Raw genomic sequence first — 22,575 nt, forward strand, 5'->3', positions numbered from 1 at the left:
TGAAACCTAAGGGTCTCTCTCCTGGCTACAAGTTCATGAACTCATCAAAATCTTTTAGGGCTGTTTTATTTTTTTTCGTACATGATGTATCTTCTCATTCCACTGTCAAATTCTTAGTGAAAGCTGGAAGCTGACATCAGTTTATCATCCAAATACCTGGAAAAAAGGAACATGTTAACATTTTTCGCAAATTCGGTCAGTGGTGAGGTACATAGTTTGTTTAATTGGATGGAAAGGGTATATCTTGAAGTAACTCAGTCCAAAAAGGGTACGGTTTTGGCCAGGCACGATTGATCTAAGCCACTGAAAGTTTTCTAGAACTTTAGAGGGCGCTATTTATATCATGCGTGATTATTGGAGCGTGAAATTGAGCTAGGTTATGTGCATTGATAAGATTAAATACTGTAGAAGTTTGAAACAAAACGAAATTGGTATGAGAAAGTGACGGCATCTTATGTTTTTTAGGAGTCAATACTTATAATATGCATATATGCGTATCACTTATATAATTTAAAGCGATTTTTGGAGAGTCGATTTCGGATTTGAATTTTCAAGTCAATGGTCTTTGTCAGGCGGCCAATCATCTCTAATCATGTCACTTATTTGAGTCTTTTAGGAACAATCCAAGAGTCCGATCTTTCACTTTAATCATATGTGTGTTGTTGGATTGCTTTCAATAAATGTACAATGTAGAATTGTTTATTTTAGATGTGATCAAAAGTCCACAACTAGTTTCCAATTCTAATCTATATTTTGTTCTTGTTTTGTTTTGTTACGTATTCTATATTTCATAAAGCACTTTTAATTAGCAGTTACAACGTAGACCACTCGACTATGACACCATTTCTACATTTCTTCAAAATGCCCATGTTGATTTAATATTTCCCTACCTTGATAATTTATCTGGCGAATGATTTCATCCTTTGGATAGTGGACTGGTACGTTGCCTTGTATTGTTAGACAGGTGGTCTGTGTAGACAGGTAGTCACTGAAGCAGGTTTGACTGTAATTAAAAACAGGGCTCTCTTGCAAAGCAGTTTTGATGTACTGAAAGGACCTCCATGTATATGGAACACATGATATATAAACTTTTGAACGAATAAAGATACATATATTTCTAACAACCAGTTTTTCAATGAATCAAAAGTCACATCTCACTCTCTGTTTTAAGTTTATTCGGTTCGTTGGGTCTCATTATAATGAATTCATGATCCCCCTTCATATGCAATACTCAATTTGGAAATTCCTTTAAAAGTAAGTACAAGCGCCATTTACTGTCCAATTATGTGTAAGTTAAACGCAATTTAGTATGTAACCGTCAACTACCTGAAGTTGATAGAATATTTTTTATTCTTTGTAATGAATGTATCAACTTGTCAAGCCGCATGGGTTTTTACAGATACACCCTATTTCATTTTCTAACACAATTTGCATTTAAATGTAATTACTTTGTTTCACATATTTAGGTCGAGTTTTATAATTATGTACATTGTAAATGTTTACAGCCTGTTTTTTTAAACACTGAATTTGAAATAAAATGGATCAATCAATCAGATGTAACAATATTCATTGTCACTATTCCATGATAGCTATTCCGATCTGTATTTGACCTTTAATACCTATACATAATAATAATAATCTTTTAGTCCACTCCAAATTTCATTAAACCGAAAATGGAAATTCTTTTTTTTGCAATTGATCGTGAGCCCGGCAGCCACTGAGCAGCGCCAGATCGACGTTGCTCTATCCCCTTATTGTTGAACGCCAAACAAGATAGCAGCAACTCCCGTCTTAAAACGTCTTTTGGTATGACGCGGCCGGGGTTCGAACCCACGACCTCCCGGTTGTGAGGCGCACGCTCTACTGACTGAGCCAACACATGACATTAAATTTCAAGATAAACATCAGAAGTGAATCATACTCCCTTCAGAAGCTGGGAATACACCTATCTAGGATCTTGGATCTTGGATTGGATTCCTCCGGAACATTCCACTAGGGAATTTTAACTGGAGGTGTGGCTTTGAGTGGTCAGTTACTTTTGGCTTGTGGGTTTTAAGAAAGTGAACAGCTCTGCTTTGAATGCAGAGGTAGTTTTGGCAGAAATTACTGAAGACGGTAGGTTGTTCCATTCCTTTGTGGTTTTGGGGAAGAACGAGTTTGCATGGACATCAGTTCTCGTGTGATAAAGCTGGAATTGGTGGTCATGCCCCCGTGTTCTGTTGTGGGTCTTTGGGGTGATGTATTTCTGATGGTCGATATCCATAGTCCCATTTAGTGTTTTGTAGAGGCAGGTTAATCTGTTTGCTCGTCGTTTTTCTTGCAGCGGCAGCCATCCAAGGGATTCTTTGAGCGACGTAACACTTGTGTCCCTGCCATAAGTTGATGTAGTGAACCTGGCTGCGGCGTTTTGGACACGTTCAAGGTCTTTGATGTTTTTAGCAGTGAACGGATCCCAGGCTGACGTCGCATAGTCCAGGTGAGGCCGGACTAGTGTCTTATAAAGTTTCTCCTTGGTTGACTGCGAGGTATGGTGAAAGTTTCTCTTGAGGAAATTCAGTACTTTCGATGCTTTGGATCTTGCATAGTTAACCTGTGCATTCCATCTCAGGTCGTTTTGAATGTAGACACCTAGATATTTACTTTCCTTTGTTTTTTCAAGAGTTACTCCCATCATGTTATATGTAGTGTGTGATTTGTTTCCTCCCCTGGAAATCCGCATAGTGGTATGGTACATTTAGACGGGTTGAATCTCATGCCCCATTCGTCAGCCCAGTTCACCAGTTTATGCAGGTCTTGTTGGAAGGTATCTTCATCTCTCTAGGATTTGATGGTGTTGTAAACAAGACAGTCATCTGCGAAAAGTCTGACGGTGCTGGATATTCCATCGTGTATGTTGTTAATGTGAAGCAGGAAAAGGTGGGAGCCGAGTACTGTACCCTGGGGTGCTCCACTGAGTACGGGGGACCAGTCAGATGACTTTCCATTCACCACCACCCTTTGGAATCTCTTTGTGAGGAAGGATGAGATCAAGTCTTTCGTTTTAGAACGTATGCCATAGTGCTCTATCTTGATGAGCAAACGCTGGTGAGGCATAACGTCGAAAGCCTTTGCAAAATCGAGGATAGCTATATCCGTTGTGAGTTTGTCGTCCATGTTTTTAGTTAGGTCGTGGTTGGTCACAATCAACTGTGTTACACATGATCTCGCTTTACGGAAAGCATGTTGTTGATCTGAGAGAATATCATGCTTGGACAGGTGTTTCATTAAATTACTATCGATGATGTGTTCCAGAAGCTTGCAGGAGGTACAAGTTAAGGACACCGGCCTATAGTTTGCTGGGTCAGTTGTTTGCCCTTTCTTATAGATTGGCGTGATGTTTGCTCGTCTCCAATCTAATGGGAGTTCCCCCGTGTCTAATGAAAGGTGGAAGATGTGTTGCGGTACTCTTGCCAGTTCGTATGCTGCCAGTTTAAGGGCTTGGTTGGGTATGTTGTCTGGACCAATCGCCTTGGCTACGTTGATGTTTTGTAGTAATTTTCTTACTCCTTCTTCCGTAACTATAATAGGTGGCATTTCAGGGAAAGGGTCAGCTTTCATGGATGGCTTGGGTGTTATCTCGGCGTCTTCCCGTGTGAAGACACCGTTGAACTGGTTTGCGAGGGCTTGTGCTTTGTCCAGGTCATCTGTTAAAAGTTTCCCTGGGACTTTCAGTGGTTTAATTCCTGTATTTTCCTTCCTTCTAGATTTTACATAGCGCCAAAAGGATTTTACATTGTCAGAGTCTATGATGGAAGCAACAAAGTTTCTGTGGGCACGTCTAATTATTTTATCAGTACTTTTCTGAGTATTTACAAAGAGTTCCCAGTCCTTATCATTTCCTGATCTTTTTGCTTTAATATAGTGTTTCTCCTTTTTCTTGCAAAGTCTTTTAAGTTTGCTAGTAAACCATGGTGGGCGCATACGCCCTTTAATTAGCTTGGTGGGAACTAAATCTTCAATGATATTGGACAGGTTATTCCGGAACCAAGACCAGTTTTCTTCTACTGTGTTCTTCTCTGGGTTACAATCGAAGTAATCAGACAGAAGCTTGGAAGCCCTCGTCTTGAATTTTTCCTCTGAGACGTCTTTCCACAAATAGATTTTACGCGGAGACATGGCATCTATTTTAGTCTTTGTTGATACTGATGCTTTGATGATACAGTGATCACTGATTCCAGGGCTAGGTTCAACATTTGACATTAATGATGGGTGGGTGGTCAAAAGCAAATCAAGTGTGTTTTTAGTTCCATTTGCATCTTGTCGGGTGGGGAAATTAACTATCTGTGTAAGATGATTTTCTTGAATAAAATTAATGAGTGTGTCGTGGAGAGCATTCTTCGGCTCTACAGGATCCTCTGACCAGTCGAGTCCAGGGACATTAAAGTCACCTCCTAGGATTATGTGTGGTGACTTTTTTTTATTTTTATATAGATTTCATTATGAGCATCTCCTAGATTCTCGATGGTCTTGGACCTATCATTTGGGGGTCTATAGTAGGTTCCGAACAGGACAGTATCATCAGCTTGGTTAGATAATGAAGCTTGGCACCAGACCGATTCGATGTCCGGTTGTGAAAGATATTTTCGTTCAAAACAGGGTATATTCTTGTTTATAGCTGTGAGGACTCCTCCTCCCATAGAGTTTCGGTCCTTTCCGAAGATGTTGAAGGAACTAGGAAAAATTTCTGCGGAGTTAATGCTTGCGTCAAGCCAAGTTTGGTCTGGTTTCTCTTGATCCAATAGTGATTCAAGGACGGCGACTTTCCCTTTAATGCTTCTGAAAATAACTACGATGACCTTGAGATCTCTGTGGTGATTTCTCGTTTTCGCCTTTCCGGCCTGGTATGTCTGATGATCAGCATGGTTCCTTGGGTGGAACAGGTTCTTTTTTTCTTTTTTTTACTGATTGTGGGGATCCAATCCAGGGCTGACTGGTCGCACTCGTTAGCGGTGTACTTGTAGTTGTACTCCCACATGCGTGTCCTACACTGTGTGTGGATTTATTCTTCCCTTTTACTACTATCCATGATCCCAGGCAGTTTGAGATCTTTATTGGAGAGACAGTTTGGTGGTCAACTCTATGCCAATTATTACCCTTTTTTCCTAATCTTCACATCAGGCTTCTCACCACGGAGATTAGGCCCTTCAGTCTCACTTGAATGAGGCGTGTCCTTTGGTAAATTCATTAAGGGAGGACAAAATATTAAAAGAGTTACTTGTTTGCAGGTTACTACTGGAGTTTGACAAATTCATGTCATCACACACTGGGCATATCCAAATGAGGCTAGGGTGGTTAGCATGCAATTTCATTGTATCGTTGGATATTCCTGAGCAATTTTCATGGAACCATACATCACAGCTTGAGCACTGTATGCAGTCAGTTTTGGCAGCATAGCCACAAAGGCCACATGGAAATTTAGGTTTGCGGCCTCTGTGTCTCTTCTTCTCAGGGGCCAGGTTTACAAGGCGATTTCTAGTGGTAGTGCAAGGGTCTATTTCTGTAGTCGAGTTACTTGTGACTGGGCCTGGATTTAGGCTTATATCTCCAGCCAGGAGTTTTATCAAGATGAGGAGTGGTAGCCTCCCACGTGGCAATCCAAGAAAAGGTGTTGAGTTTAATCTTGATCTCCCTACTAGATTAATTTTAGTTGCATCAGAAAACGATATCAAGTAAGCTTCCTCAGTACCAAAGTCAGCAGTTTTTAGTACACCTACAGTGAACATAACTACTCTAGCGGTTCTGGCAGTGGCAGTAAAAGATTGGATTTCTTTACTAAATCTCGGGTTGAAAGTAGTATACAAAAATTGTAAGATCCTACCGTATGTGCGCCCTCCTGTAGTTCCCGTTGTAAATGTTGTGAGAAGCGCATTCCAGTGACCAGAAGTGTGATACAAACCAATGTATACAGGGCAAAGGCTGTTGTTGTGGTTGGACCACTTTTCCGATTTCGTCTATAAATCTCCATTGCGTTAGGGATGAAGGCAAGATGGCGGATATCCGGGTATTCGATTATAATAATCAGGCTCGTCCGAAGCACGTTAGTTAAAATACAGTTAATTCACAAAATAACCAAAGGAAAAAAGACTAAACAATTCCACAGGAACGATGACCAAGTTTTAATCACAAAAACGCTAAAAAGTTGAGCTAAAAACTGTTAAAATCCCGATAGGTGCTGGATTGGAAATGTGCAGAGTCATGTAGCACGATGTATGTATCTTCAATGTACGCGTACTCCACGCTGTATATCATGTACATTCGCTACTGCACGAAACGCCACGCCGTCCAATTGAAATGGCGCGAAAAATAAGTCAGCTTAAAATGCTGAATTAGTGATCAAAATCTACTCTAAAAGGTTCCAAATGAATCACTCAGGTTCAATAAGTATCTAAATAGGTCCATATTTAATTAAAGATAAAAAAGCAGTAAGATTCTGCACAAAATTTAAGTTAAAAACGGGAGCGCCGAAAAGATACGACCACTCGAGACTACACAGTTTTATACAGCACATTGGACTCAAAAGGTTTATGCAAATCGCCTAACATTGCCCGGATGTTGAACATTTCTCTAACGACATGAGATCACGAATCATCACCATTACCATCAACATGACCATCAACAAGAACAACAACAGCAAATCTTCCCCTACGACAACTACCCCCTAGGGTACCCACCCTCTAGGACAATTACCCCCCCCCCGGGAAAACTACCCCTGGACAACTACCCCCACAGACAACTACCCCCTAGGACAACTACCCCCTAGGAAAACTACCCCCTAGGATAACTGACCCCTAGGGCAACCACCCCCTAGGACGACTACCCCAGACAACTACCCCCTACGACAACCATCCTCTAGGATACCTACACCCCTGTACAACTATCCTAGGGGGTGGTTTTCTGGGGGGTTGTTGTCCGGGGGTAGATGTCCGGGGGTAGTGAACCTAGGGGTAGTTGTCCAGGTGGTAGTTGTCCGGGGGTAGTCGTCCTAGAGGGTAGTTTCCCTTGGGGGTAGTTGTCCTAGGGGGTAGTTGACTGGGGGTTGTTATCCGGGGGTGGATGTCCAGGAGGTAGGGGTCTGGAGGTGAATGCGTTTGCGTGCATTAGGGCTCTCTGGGAGCAGACGTGCGTGGGTTCGAATGCATGTTAGAAACAGGATTTTGTCTGGGCTACGGCCTACATTATTGTATACTCTACTGTAACATGATAGTCCATGTCCACTGCCTCGCTCGGGTGACCTCGTTCAATTACCTCGTTTAATTACCTCAATATTTAAAGTGACTATTGTCTCATTTCTTTGGTAACAAATTAATTTGCTTGCTGTATTTGCTATTTTTGCTATTTTTGCTTGTTTCACTTTGTATAATCATCTTATGTTGAGGCCTCTTGCCCACCTATTATTACTGTTACGTTCTCTACCATTACAACTATTTCAACCAAATGTTAGTTTTATTTATGGGAACCTATAATCTCACTATGAACATGACAGACAAAGAAAGCGGACAAAATATACAGTTCCTCAGGTAGACAAAGGAACATCCCTTCACTGCTATTATGTAAAAAGGTGAATATGCATGTGACACCTGTTCTACACATTTTTACATAATAGCAGTGAAGGGATGTTCCTTTGTCTACCTGAGGAACTGTATATTTTGTCCGCTTTCTTTGTCAGTCATATTCATAGTGTCTACAAGCTAAGCTTTTTAATAGGTTCCTCACAGTTCACTCTGTATAACCTTCTATTCATTACAATTCATTTCGATGTCTTTTCAAAGAATTAATTATATAATGTGACACTTTTAGTATATTTCATATTATGTTCTATTTTTGTCAATTATGTAAATTCTTTTCATTTGTGAAATGTAAAATAAACTTGAAACTTGAACTTGAAACTCTGATACGGTTCATGATATATCATTAGGATAAGTGTTTCTGTAATATATACATAGATTGTATGTAACTCTATTCCGATGAGCTTATATAGTGGCTATTGCTTAGAACAACCAAATTAGAGGTAATGAGTCAACACATGTATATTAATTGTACTCACTGTTTGCCTAGATCCTGCTAAATGCGAAATGAATCGTGGAATGAGGCGTCGAGTCCTTTCCTCATAAATATTTATCCAATTATAGTCAACTTAAAAGGAATCACACGTAAGCTTACACAGTTCAAATAAAAGTAACTGGCAACAAGTGACATGAGATGTCTCTTCTAGAACGTGTTATAAAGGTGTCTATAATGTCTCTTTCGCAAGATAAGAGGAGAGTTTGTCTCTGGGTCATGAATCCGGTGTGAAAGATGCCAAAATATGTAGTGTGTCGAAGTAAATGATCTAGAAATCAAACTAATGCAGATTCTATTTGCAGAAATGTGCTTCGTTCCATCAGATTTCCATGTAACCGGTATGAAATGAAAGACATAGGCTGCGTGAGTCTGTATTTCAACGTCTGGTGACGTGGCATTGAGCAGTTTATACCTAATGAACTGAGTCAGTTGGATCATGTGGTACAAAAACGATACCAGAGGCAAATACAAATAACTAGAGCGAATAAACCAAACAAAAGAATACATATCTCTTGCTTAGTGAGTCGGTCCTGATGGACAATGTGACGCAAATAGCTTCATGTGATAAAGTGGCCTGGGCATTTTGCTCAACAGGTGGAAACCTTAGTCTTTTCCCAGACAGAGAAGAAACTACTTTAAAAAACGATGGGGGGGGGGGGACTTCAATATATATCTATTGCCATTGCATCTGAGTAATTTTCCCGACTTTTCTCGAAATTCAATCACTTAAATCTACTACACTAGCGAATCTAGACAACGCAAAATCTTCTGTTGCAAATCTAATCATGTTATTGGGGGGGGGGGGAGTGGGGTTAATAAAAGGCCAGCATTTGGTTTCCCAGTAACTATTTGATTATGTTTTGAATTTTTACAAACGAATTTCGTTTTGATTATGATATGTATACATGTGTTTATTTATTGGTACCTAAATCTCAGGGAATTTATACTAAAATTAGGAACTTAAACTCAACGATAATTGCCCCACAATATTTGAGAAAACCCTTCATGAAATTCGAATGGAGCAGAAACAAAAATATCGAAGCGCAATGTAGGCCTTACTTTGTCTCTTCTTTGTCATTTTTGGCTGTGAGTAATCGTGAAGGGGAACGCATTGCTGTGGTGTGTGTGTGTGTGCAGGCGCGGATCCAGGATTTCTTAGGGGGGGGCCCAAATTTGAAATTTTGCGAGCCAAATATTGGTACGTAGTGGTGCCCAACAGTGACATAATGCGGGGGGGGGGGGTCGGTGCAGGGAGGGGCGAGTTTCCCCCTCCCTCCTCCGCGAAACGCGGAAGCTTTGACGTTTTATTAAATTATTAGAGAAAGAAGACGATTCGTTGTACCGTTCTCGAAAAAAATTCTCGTCTGAATTAAGTTTTTCACCTCCCGCGCGAAGCGCGGAAAATTTTACGATTTATTTAACTATTAGAGAAAGAAGACGGTTCGTTGTACCGTTCTCGACTCTTAATCCTTGTCTAAATTCAGTCCCCCCCTCCCCCTCCTGCACAAAGCGCGGAAGCTTTGGCGTTTCAATAAAATATTAAAGAAAGAAGACGATTCGTTGTACCGTTTTTGAAAATAATCCTCGTCTGAATTTAGATTGTCCCCCTCCCGCGCGAAGCTTTTAATTTTCATTAAATCATTAGAGAAAGAAGACGGTTCGTTGTACCGTTCTCGACTCTTATTCCTTGTCTGAATTCAGGTCCCCCCTCCCGCGAAAGCTTTTAATTTTCATTAAATCATTAGAGAAAGAAGACGATTCGTTGTACCGTTCTCGAAAATAATCCACGTCGGAATTTAGTTTCCCCTCTATCCCGCGCGAAGCGCGGAAGCTTTTATGTTTCATTAAATCATTAAAGATTCGTATTATAGTTCTCGCCTCTGGATCCTCGTTTGAATTCAGGTTCCCCCCCCCCCCTCCCGCGCGCTAAGCGCGGAAGCTTTGACGTTTCATAAGATTAAGAGAGAAAGAAGACGATTTGCTGTATCGTTCTTGATTCTGAATTTCAAAGATATCCTTTGTCTGCTCCTTTTTCTTTCTACGCCCCCGCCTGGCTACGTGCCTGCGGTCCGATAAACATATTTTGATACCTTGTCCGACCCCGCAAGCTCAGGGGTTTAAGGCAATAACTTACGGTCAGATAAGCATTCAGGGGCCCGCCTTAGGGCCCCTGGTGGGGTCGAGACGGCGGAGCCGGCCCCGGAAGCTCAGGGGTTTTAGGCGTTTAACTAAGGTCCGATGAGCTTTTTTTTTGTATACCTTATTTTTTTTGTGACACTGGCAGGACACTATTGGCGTGGTGTACAGGGGGCAGAGCCCCCCCCCCCCCCCCAAAAAAAAAAATCAGGGGTTTTAGGCATTAAATTACCGTCAGATAAGCATCTATGGGCCCCCGTAGGGCCCTATAGGTGGAGTCCATGGGGGCAGAGCCCCCGGAAGCTTAGGGGTTTTAGGCATTTAATCCAGTTCAGATGAGCATATTTTGATGCCTCATTATTTTTTAACACGGGCAGTTAACTATTCTCTCTTTCTTGCTCTCATTCTATTTTATTTCTCTTTATTACACTTTTTCAAAAAAAGTGTAGGGGGGTGGAGGGAGCTCGAGGCTCCCGATTCCTGCCGTACCTCGGGCCCTGACATGTAGGAATCTCAAGAATCATATTTCTTGCCTGGCTGTAAATTTAGGAATTTGTCATTTTCCAACAAAGACATACAAACGTATAATTTACTAAAAAGTGAGGAAAAATCTCGGAAAATAAGTAATTTCAGCATTATTTGTAATCCACGGTTGTGGAATTAGAAATAAACCACGTTTGAATTTGATTTCCCCCAAGCCCCCCCCCCATCCGTACGCAAGTATCTCCTCTTTTCCTTTTTTCTTTCCCTTTCCTTCCTTCTCTCTTATTTTTTTGATTGGGGGGGGGGGGGGTCAACAGCCTGGGAGGCAAGGCTCTTTCGGCCCCCCCCCCCGATCTCCTTCTTTCCCCTTTTCTTTTTTCTTCCTCTTTTTTCTTTCCCTTTCTCTCTTCTTTCCCTTTCCCTTCTTTTCCTTTCTTCTCTCTCTCTTTTTTTTTTTTTTTGCGGGGGGGGGGGGCCAAGGCCTGCTCGGTCCCCCCCCTGGATCCGCGCCTGTGTGTGTGTGTGTGTTATGTTAAATGTGTGAGGTGGTGCTTTGTTTGGGGTTGGGTAGTAAGGGAGGGGGGTTATAATTTGTTTCATATTATAACTGATTTCATTCCACGCACAAAAAGCGATCGTAATTTGTGAATTGTACACGTATTAAATGCGTTTCATGGGGCTCCGCCTCTGACCCCCCCCCCCCCCCCCCCGCCGGGAAGCGCATATTTTTTTTACACAACTGTTTAGCCACTTCAGTCAAATATACTGTGCAAACGACTAGAGACAGAGCCGAGCGCTACCCTTGGCAGTTTTGTTGGATTGCTGGAGCTGTACATGTTTACATAATCATACTCGTTATTTGTTTCGGGTTAAATCTATCCTCTCTTCTCTTTCATTATATATTTATGTGTTTTCCTTCAATCTATCCTCTTCTCTTTTGTCATGTATTTCTTTCTTTTTTCCTTCAATCTATCCTTTTTCTCCTTCGTTATACTTTGTTTTTCCTTCTATCTATCCCCCAGTTCTCCTTCGACCTTCGTTATGTATTTCTTTTGTTCTCCTTTATTCTAACCTCTTCTCTTTTGTTTTATATATTTCCTTGTTTCTCCTTCAATCTATCCTTTTCTCCTTCGTCATGGCATCTATTTCTTTGTTTTAATCTGATAGATTCCCTTTCTCCTTCTTTATGTATTTCCCTGTTTTTCCTTAGTCTAGATCTATGATCCTCTTACAGTCTTAGCTCTTCAATTATGTATTTCTATGTTCTTCCTTTGACTTATCCTCTTCTCTTTCCTTATGTATTTCCTTGTTTTTCCTTCTCCATATCCTCTCCACTGTCGTTGTCTTCCCCTTTCTATCATCTTCCCTTCCCTAGGTGTACGTGCTTGCATATTATAGTGCGCTGACGACTTAGACTCTTTCACCAGAGCACTTCTTGGAATTTTTTCGCGAAAATGGCTAAACAGTTGTGTACAAAAAATATGCGCCGCCGGGAATTGCCCCTGGACCCCACGCCAATTTACGCACCACTTGCTTTGCTCGCTTTGATCGTAAATACTTTAGCCCCCCTCCCCACTTTGAAAAACGTTGCCAGCTCCTGTGTATCATGTAAGAGTGGTGGTGATGCAGATTTTTTTTCTGCCCCCCAAACGTTTTTGCTCATTACGCCACTGCTCCCTCGTCCCTAGCATTTCGTCCCCCCCCGGTCACCAAAAGAAATCGCCGCCCCTGATATCATGCCACAGTATCGTAGGTGAATAAGATATTTCATACAGCTGGGCTTGTATCAAGGGTAACAGAAGAAAGAAAAACACATTTGAAAGGAACTTTCTGAAAGGAAACGTACCTTGATTGAAATCATTTGTAACGATTTTCACGCTGGTAGGTTTTCATGAAAAACAAATCATTTTATGATCACTGATTGTGACCTTGAGGAGCGTGGGTGCCTGGAAGCTCAAAAACATGTTTGTCGAATGGATTCTTTAGAGTAAAACTACAATGAAAAAATATTGGAAGTATAAACATGTCCAAATTTGGGCATTACTTCGTTCCGCTTTGATACAGACATTCCTCGCTAGAATAATAAACGAGAAAATCCAGACAGACGTGTAACTAAAGTGAAAAATGGAAACAATATTTCGGCTTCTGTTTATGACACTTTACCTGATATTCAGGTCCACCATCCTTAACAATATTTCACCTTTATATATGTATCATAATGTGATTAAGGAAATAAGTGGAAACCCTCAAAACTTAATAACAAAATACATTTTTGCATTTAGCTATGGTATGCTATACTTGAACCTAAGAGGGCTTTTAACCGTTAAGCTGGTGTTGAATAGATTGCGAAAACCCGAATGTTACAGTTTTTTTTTCTTTCGCAGCGTTACACATTAGTAAAAGAATATCATAGATAATAACAATAATAATAGTGGGTTCTTGTATAGCGCTCATGTCAGTCAGATTTGACCCTCCTGGCGCTCCCGTTTAGTATATCTAGGCATACATATCATGTGTATGGTGAAAAACACACGGGCCCTTCAAATGATCACATTGGACTCCTTTGTCCCAGGTACAAAATATGTGTACTTATGAAGATTTTTTTTGGGTGCAATTTAGTCAGGCTCTGGCATACTCTAAAATAAAATACCAACGACCACTAATCTATGTATCATACACCCTAGCCTATAGTCATATTTGGATCACTAGATATTGCTTTATAATACAAATAGATTTGGGTGAAAGATCAGATGAACAGGTCACGACACGCTCTGTGGGACAAATGGCTTTCCATACTAATATAATCATGCAGGGTATAAAATGGCATCTAAAATGCACCCCCTGAAAGATTCTCAAAATTCAGCTTCGAGATTATGAGATACCCTGCGTTTGGTCACCCAGGCTTGCAAGATTTCGAGGTGGAAAAAAGAACGGAAAGGGGACGAAAAGCGTTCTGCAAAATGACGCCATAGCCAATGGTTGTTTTATTATTGTGAGGAAACCCATTAGTAGACTAGCTAAAACACAATATTTATTTTAAAAAAAAAACACTTTTAACGGCATGTTGGGGGTAATGCATGACATCCTTGCTAAAACTCTTGCGAAAATACTAATGAATAACATTGGGGGGGGGGGTCAGATGCCACGCGCATTTTCTGCTCAGAATCCAATTTCTTTTGCTCAAAATTTGAAAGAATGTCCTAAACTAATGATTTTTTAATTCTTTAATTTACCTAATATGCATTATTTGAAAATTACCTTTCAATTGATATTATTTTCATTATGAGTTTGAAGAAACAGACCTGTTTGAAATACATTTGAAAGTTGGATGTTCCACACATGATGTATGGCCTAATAAAAGATGAAAGTGGCGTTATTAAAAAGTTGTTAAACACCATAAAGTTGCCATTGAAACACTTGTTCTTGATTAAACAAATAGTAATCATACATATATATATTTATATAGATAGAGGTTAAAAAGGTTCAACTTTATCAGTAATTGTTTCACCCGAAGGTTCATCAGCAACTAAATATTCTTGTATTCACCCTTAATAGGGTATTATTATGTCTCTTTTTGTATTCTTGCCTGACTAAACATGAGTATTTAACAGTGCCTTGTGTAAAATGTATATAGTTGCTGATGAGCCTTCGGATGAAACAGACTGTACAACACTTAATTATCATATAGCTCCGTTTAGTCTCATTTGACAACGCCCCCTATCGTCAGAGTCAGCAGCCTAACATGTTAGCCTATGGAAATTTTACCCCCCAAAAATCGTTAAAAAGCACATCCACCCCGACGTACGTTATCACTAGCTCTTTCATTGGAACCCTCATATCCCATTGACCATCTCAGTTCACCCACCGTAATTTGATTAAAATAGGTTGCAAGCTCGCCATTGTCTATATAACACATGTGAAACAAGTCGAACTTTGGACTCAGTTTGCCAAGCGATTTTAAGATTATATAGGTCAAGCACACGAAGGATAAGAAGCATGAATTATCATTGATCACTTCTGCTTTGTTCATTATGTCCATTTCATCCAACCCCCCCCCCCCCCCCACCGTAATTTTTCCATTTAGTAAAAGCAAACATGTCGCCGAAGTAAGCAAAAACATGAATATTCATGATCACCATAGACTATTGGATTATTTACAGAGGGGTGCAATTGTGCACCACATTTAATTCCCTTACTTTAAGTCAAGTATTTCTTGTACTATGTAGTTCGGTAGGTTTGTTTTAATAACTGTTTAATTATCAGATATCAATGATAATTTAAAGATATGGAAAAGGTTCTTGTATTTTGTATTTTATATTTTGCAAAGCAATCTCACATACAAATTCACTACCAAGTGTCGTCTAATCTGCCGATTGTCGTCTGCTATATACGTCCAGCATGCGAAAATGAGTCAACCGGAGCAATATGTAAAGTTGAACCTTTTCAACCTCTATATCAACATTAGTTCAGTACTGTCGGAAATTACAATTTTACTATAAAAACTGGCTTATATATATAAATATATATACCCTCCTTTTTTTTCTTACCCAAGAATAAGTAAAAGAAAACGATAATGACAAATTGATAACATAACAAGATATGCTTTCGTATGTGAGTTTGTATTTCATTATTTCATTATCTCTCTCTCTCTCTCTCGTTATTCCCTTACTTTCTCCCCCCCCCCCCCCCCTGTTTCTCTTTTCCTCTCCCCCTTTCTTAGTCCTTCTCCATCTTTCAACGTTTATTTCCACCACATCCTTTCTCTCCTGATCACACTCTCCCATCCTGTGAAAAGCGCTTTGCCCTCTTTCTTTCTTCATGTTGCCCACCTCTTATCAGACTATCCGACTCATTCCAGTTTACGTGAATACAGCTCTGAGGTGATAGTTTAAAATAAAAATGGCTACCATAACTATTTTATTCAATTTCTTGCAATACCTTGTACTTTGTTCAACAACAACAACATTAAACATCTATCAGTTCATTCAGTTATATATGGAACTTTCTATTTTATACATATGCATGAGGGAGATCCCCCCCCCCCCCACATCCCCGGTATTTGACCAAGGGGGCTGGTATATGTTATCATCCCCCTATGTTATGGATATGTTTATGATACAATGCTCACCGTAAAGGCGTTCATATTGCATAAATCTCAACATGAGTCTATACAAAGATAAAATAATATATAAATCATACTCAAAGGCCCATTCTCAAATGTTATAATTGTTAGCAATAAATAGAAATTGATAAAAGACGACCCGACCCCAAATCCGTACATTCCGAGAGTTTGATCTTGGCTGATAGGTGTTAACTTGACGACATCTTATTTGTTCTTTATCGACGCATACTTAAAATGGATGCCTTGGCAAAGCCTAAGTTTTATATATATAAAAGATTGCTTGACTTAGGCTGCCGCTGTACATATATATTTACAAAATACAACAAACGTCTCAACGCAACAAACATAAAATCCATAAACCATGGATGTATAAGGTGTACGTCATACCAAAGATAACCAAATAATTTGCGTATCACATGATGAAACAATAGTTTAAAACAAAATATTTCGATTAGAAATATATTCTGTTAGACTTACTGCTTTGGTAAATACATGGAATTGTTGGTTCTACAGTTACTGATGAAATAGATGCAAGTTTTTTCCGTCTTGCAACAATTCCATATTTCGCAAGTCCTTCTGTTAAACTCGTCACATGTATTCTTTGTTTCTACTATATTCACAAACCAAAAATATACACTCTTATATATATTTGCCAAATAAAGTCCGATATAAAAACGTTTGTAGAAAGACATGAATAAATGCAATGTGATTCCTTAGCTGACAACATTATACACATGTATATATATTTACATAGTCAACACATTCCGGATATCAATAACACGTTACAGCAGTCCTGGAAATCCATGAACATTGAAAATACACATGTGTAACAAAAAGAGGAATTCACAGGCTTTCAGATGATTTCAGATTTTCACAAGGCACTTAAAAAGCCTGTAAGAACAGCAATATTTTCAGTACAGCTCGAACAGAGAAAATACACCTCTCACAACGTTACACACGTTGTAAGATTCCACTTAACTTTCCCATATTTAGGTGTACTGCATACAAACTGGCAAATCATTACAACTCAGGTAATAATGGAAACGATCACTACAATATAGACATGAATGGAAAGAAATTAGTATACATTATACATTACATGTATTGGTAAAACACTGTACAGGAGCGATGGATGTTTGCAATAAAACTTGAAAGAATTGTCACTGCATATATAAGAATAAACCTTTGACAATTCATAAGATATCATATGAGTCTATGTCCTATTTAGATCTATTGATCATATAAAAAATATAAACATAACTACATTGCATCATTGTGATGGGAGATACAAGATACGACATTTGGTTTCCAATGGCGTTACATTAATATTCAAGAAAATCCATAATTAAAATAAATAAGTACATTACGTTTATAGAATGGATGAAATAGAAGAATAAATACATGCAAAAGATATTGAAGCGACAAAAATGGTCATTGGTACTTCAAATCATGAGCTTCAAAATTTAGCCTTGGTTATTGGTATTTCAAATCATAATAGTTTCAGTATTAATTAATTTCCGACGCAGAAGTCTAACGTTTAACCTGTGAGTTGAATAAGACACGCATTATAATGATAATAAAACAAAACGCCAAAAATCCTGTAAATCGCGAGATGTGTTCCATCGTACGCAATCTCCCAAACCAATTGATGAAAATTTCTCTCTGCTTAACTACTCCTGTTTTACTACTTCTCTCTGTATTATTCTGTCTTACTTTGACGAATGTTGTATTCATTACTCAAAAATTCTAGATTACATGTATGCAAGATCTAAATCATGATTTAGTTAAATAAAATAAAATTACTACAATGAAATCGAAATTACTAATTCCTATCTCCTATATAGGACCCAAGATATAGATGTTATAAATTAATCCCCAAATTCAGAGTTGATGTAGACTGTAGAGAACTCTCAACCACTAGTTGACAACTGGTAACGTTATCACCGACTGCCGCATGTACAACGGTGGTCATAACTCCGTAGAGTTAGTAGATATTTGTAACAGAAGGGAAGAGACGGATTACATTTCAGGACAGGTGGAATCCGACAGACATGTTTTGGGATGCTAAGTGCTATCAAGATTACCCAGGAAAATTGTTATGACATAATACATTAAATTCGTGATGTACAAATTATGATTTATTGTGGAATAAATATCATCTCAATCTGAGAGAATACAAATAAAACCATCGTTGTCTGCCATTTTGAAAAAAATGTATCATTTCGACCCGCCCCCCCACCCTACAAAGATTAAAAGTCTGTATCATTCAACATTTTGCACAGTGTAGTCATAACTTCACAGGAACCCCGATGGTGTTATTGTGTTTATACAATACAATACCCAATAATGAGACACCACATAGTCGAAAGTACAATCTTGGACAAAGACCTTTGGAAATTAGCCTCACAGAGTAATTTCTCGACATTCCTCCCTTTCAACAGAAGTCTATCCTAGAGCACAGACTTCCATTCTGTACAGTATAGATAACGCATCATCACTGAATACATTTTTTTTCGCTCTCTGATATTTCTTATGCGCTTAAGAGTATAATTGGAAACCACAAGAGGTTTGGAAATGCCCTATATTTTAAAATATGAATTCGCTTCCCTGAGATGGTCTGATTGTATTTACACGATTGTATAGCTTTTTGAAAATGAACATTTTTAGGTTTGTAGACCGCCATACAAATGAATATAGAACGTCTAACCAAAAGATTTAACGTAATTATGGGAAGTTCATATTAAAACCTAGACAACAACGATATAAAGTTGACTATCGCCCTATAAATAGACAAATCAGATATTAAAGAATTCATCCAACCAATAATATAAATAAATAGTTGTTTTTCACATTTTATTCATGCAATTGAAAATAGTAACCTGTTTTAATAATTTTTGACGCCCTTTTAGGGTTAAGTAATTTGATTCAGCCGGTGTATCAATCTCCTGGAATATTTCTTACAGAATGTGTATATCATTATTGTACCTGACGTTTTTTATTTCATGTGACTGTTATGATAACACTTAATTATTCACTTGAAATAAAATTCACTTGAAATAAAATTAAATTTAGTGAAATAGTAAGCTTTCTGTGTGCATCATTTAGGTTAAAAGCAACAACAATTTCTTAACTTCAGATCTACTTCATATATTCACTCCATAAACCACCTAAATGAATATTATGAAAAATCCTATTCAAGTCGGTGATACTTCCACCCGACCTGTTTTTCCATACAGAAAGGCATTTTCTCATCGCTAGCGTAATGTCACTACTATGATTATTCCGAATTACTGATGCCTCGTTGAACTCAATACCGAGTCCCACGGACAGGTCATTGTATTTCTCGTAAGGGATGTGGGCTGCAAGAATATTCAGTTGTCCATCCGATACCGCATCACTGTATGACAAGGATTTAAAAAAAAGGGAATTATTATGAAAAGTATTTCTCAACTCATTGTGAATTTCTGCTGGGTCGTATTGTTTTAATTTCCGTGAGCACCTCTTCTTTACATTAGTTGGAAGATATTTACCAATTCCATTGCGTTGTCATGGGAGACTTAGTACATTCATATTTCAATTATCGTTACGTTTTGGGTAGATACCTCTCTGTAAGCTTTTAAGTCGTTTTGAACATTCATCCTCCAAGCATTGAGAATATCAAATTCTTCATAGCTGCAATCATCTTTTCGACTACTGGATGTCTTGCAAAGCATCAAGTTTTATGAACAAATATTTTAATTATGTGTTATTATTATTATCAGATGTAGTAGTAGTAGTAGTAGTAGTAGTAGTATTAGTATTATGTATCTTTTCCTTCGGGGCGGGTATGATTTATCAAGTTTTGACCTATCCTTTCAATGAGATTTTAATCAAGAATGATCTAAAAATAAAAATAATAAATAGAAATAAACAATAAATCTAACCTGGTTTGAGAAGTGGAAACTCCATCGGCTACTGCTGATTCATCTGGAGGAGGAATTGCGACTGAAGTGGATACCAAGGATAACGGGGAAGCAGAAACTGTGTTTCCTAGTGATGTCTTGGCTGTTGCTGATGGTAAAGGTGGGAAATTGTCTGAACTTCGTAAAAATATTTGTTCATTACGTTCATGTAATTGGTTGTAGAATTATGTTAAATTGTAGATTGAATTACGATTCGATCACACAAATATCAATTTGTCATTGATTAAATCTTGTTACCTCATTTCATTATTATTTTATCAAATCTGCTGATGATCAGCATGCATTGTACGTTGGTGAGATTAAGTTTGATTTTGAAGAAAAAAAACTAATGTTAGCAAATTCCTAACATCTCAATTTGTTTTTTTTCTTAGAAGAGGAGAGGGATGGAAACAGTAAGAACAAAATACATGCTAAAGAAGAAGTGTAAAGGCTGCAGAGGGTGTGTTTTTATCTTGAAGACGAAGTTAACAGTTTTTTTTGGTCAAAGTTCATGTCTGCCCATGACACTCATATTGTCCGTTCATAACAAAGAGTTTTCACACTTATAACTGAAGTTGGAGTTTGGTTTAGAATTAAATCGATGTGACAAATAAATCAACTTCCCTCATCAATATTTGCAGCTGAATTTAAATGTCATTGTCAGCTAGTTAATATAAAAAGAGACAAAATAGAGCCTAAGTCAAGATTCACGTTTCTATCTCATCCGTCAGTGACAACGAACTTTTCATTTATTCTTTACTAGGAGGTAACCAAGTGTTTTTAATTTATTTTTTTATTTTTTAGCATGGTTGATGTAGTAATGGTTGCTGCTTACAGTTAGAGTGAAACACATAGCCTCACTTGAATCAAACGAAACAGATAAACAAATATTCTTTTTTAAACTCACGAGAAGCAAGGAAATTGGTCTTGAACATTATTTCCATTGGAAGCTTAGACTGTATCACTTCCAGATTCACCAGCAGGTCATCTGCTTTCCCGATAAAGTCCAATTTGAAGTAGACAGTATGCTTACTGTTTTCGATGAAGCTCGCATCCACAACCTGTCATTGGATATAATTGAGTGTTCATATTAGCACAATATACAGGAAAAGAGGATTAAAATAAAATTTAAATACATTTGTAGGGGAGTACACATAAAGTTATTACATACGATGAACAAGTAAAGATAACATTAAATGCATGTTCTATATAGAATACAAGGTGGTGGTACTATGGAGGGTAGGATCATAGATATATTTGTCTCCTTGAAGGTGGTGAAGGTGAAAACAATCAAATTTCCAAACGCCTTCACATATTAAACTGGTCGGCTTTTCAGGATCTAAGCTACAATTCTACGTTAATTATCGCCCGAATTGGTTTTCTGAACGCACTGTAAGTGGTCTAGCTACTGAAAATGGATCTTGTGAACAATCTAATGAAACTTAATTGTATTGGGTTTTCACCTACTTTGTTAAGAACATAAACAAGATGAGATTCATGGCGTAACGGGAGGGTCCGAATTTAAGCGTGACCGATTGTTCTATTTTATTTGGGCAAGTTTACGATTGCTAATTCCTACCCAATAAACCTGTTATATAAGTTCTCCATATCTAATATTGTTCAGTATGTACTATTAAGTAACTTGCTCATTCAGCGTCTTTATACAAAAGTGCACAGCTTTGCCAATGTTACGACGCTACGCCGCCGTACTGATCTCTAGACAAATGTTACATAGTAATGTCTTTAAGTCAAATGAAGTGGTGGTTCTTGAATTGCTGGTATCTCCCAGATTACGGTCTTTCATATCAGAACCAGTTTTTATTGTCATCTTACTAGGTAATATATGAATATGTATTCACGATCAGACACATGGTGTGTAAAGAATAAAGAATAAACCGATTCATTATACTTCAGATAACGATCATACAGTCGACCTGTTCGAACACAAGACCAACAACATCTAATACGGGAAGGGGAAGGTAGGGGGGATAGGGTTAGGGGACTCTCACCTTTCTACATGTGTCATTATCATTCAGTTGGCAAGTGATTTCCATAGCTTCATATTTGACATTCATCTCGTCATCATCATCTTTAGCGGGTTGATACTCTGCTTGCTCCTTGATTTCATGAACATCTCTCTATGACAAGGTAATGTGACAAAACGATGGTTATTTATACAAATTTCAGACTTGAGAATACAAACATTTTGCATGTATCATTGTTCAAACTGGCACAAAATGTACTAAAAAAAATGTAATAAAAAAAAAAAAAAAATAGCTTTGGAGGATAGTAAAACGGCTGAACTTTGAATTATTTATTGACACACAACTTCCAGAAGAATTTATCATTCACTAGGCCCACCTTGAATCCAATATGAATAAATTCAACATTCCATAAGTTTTCCGTTTAACCATGTCGGGTTGGAAATGGGATAGAATAAAAGGAAAGCGAGCGTGTTCTTTCGATATTCCTTAAGAGGACTACTTGATATTTTAAGGAGAAATGTAGGAAAAATTAAGCGACGTATTATTTAGTGAGTGCCTGGTCAAGTTCACCATTCTGTTATGGACTACCAATATATTGTGAAATCGCAAAGTTAAAGAATATTACACATAACACCATGCAAAACATAACTTTTGAAGATTATTTGAATCCCTTGAATTTGTAGTCATTTCAAACAGCATGGATTAAGTCTTACGTCTGTCATGTTAATGGAAATGGAGCCGATCTTATCAGAGCATCATTATTCACTTAGTGGGCAATCGGTGAACATTAATGTATGTGTGTTTTAAT

Source organism: Strongylocentrotus purpuratus, unplaced genomic scaffold (genome assembly GCF_000002235.5).
Source record: "Strongylocentrotus purpuratus isolate Spur 01 unplaced genomic scaffold, Spur_5.0 spur5_scaffold_17, whole genome shotgun sequence".
In the NCBI taxonomy this organism is placed as follows: domain Eukaryota; kingdom Metazoa; phylum Echinodermata; class Echinoidea; order Camarodonta; family Strongylocentrotidae; genus Strongylocentrotus; species Strongylocentrotus purpuratus.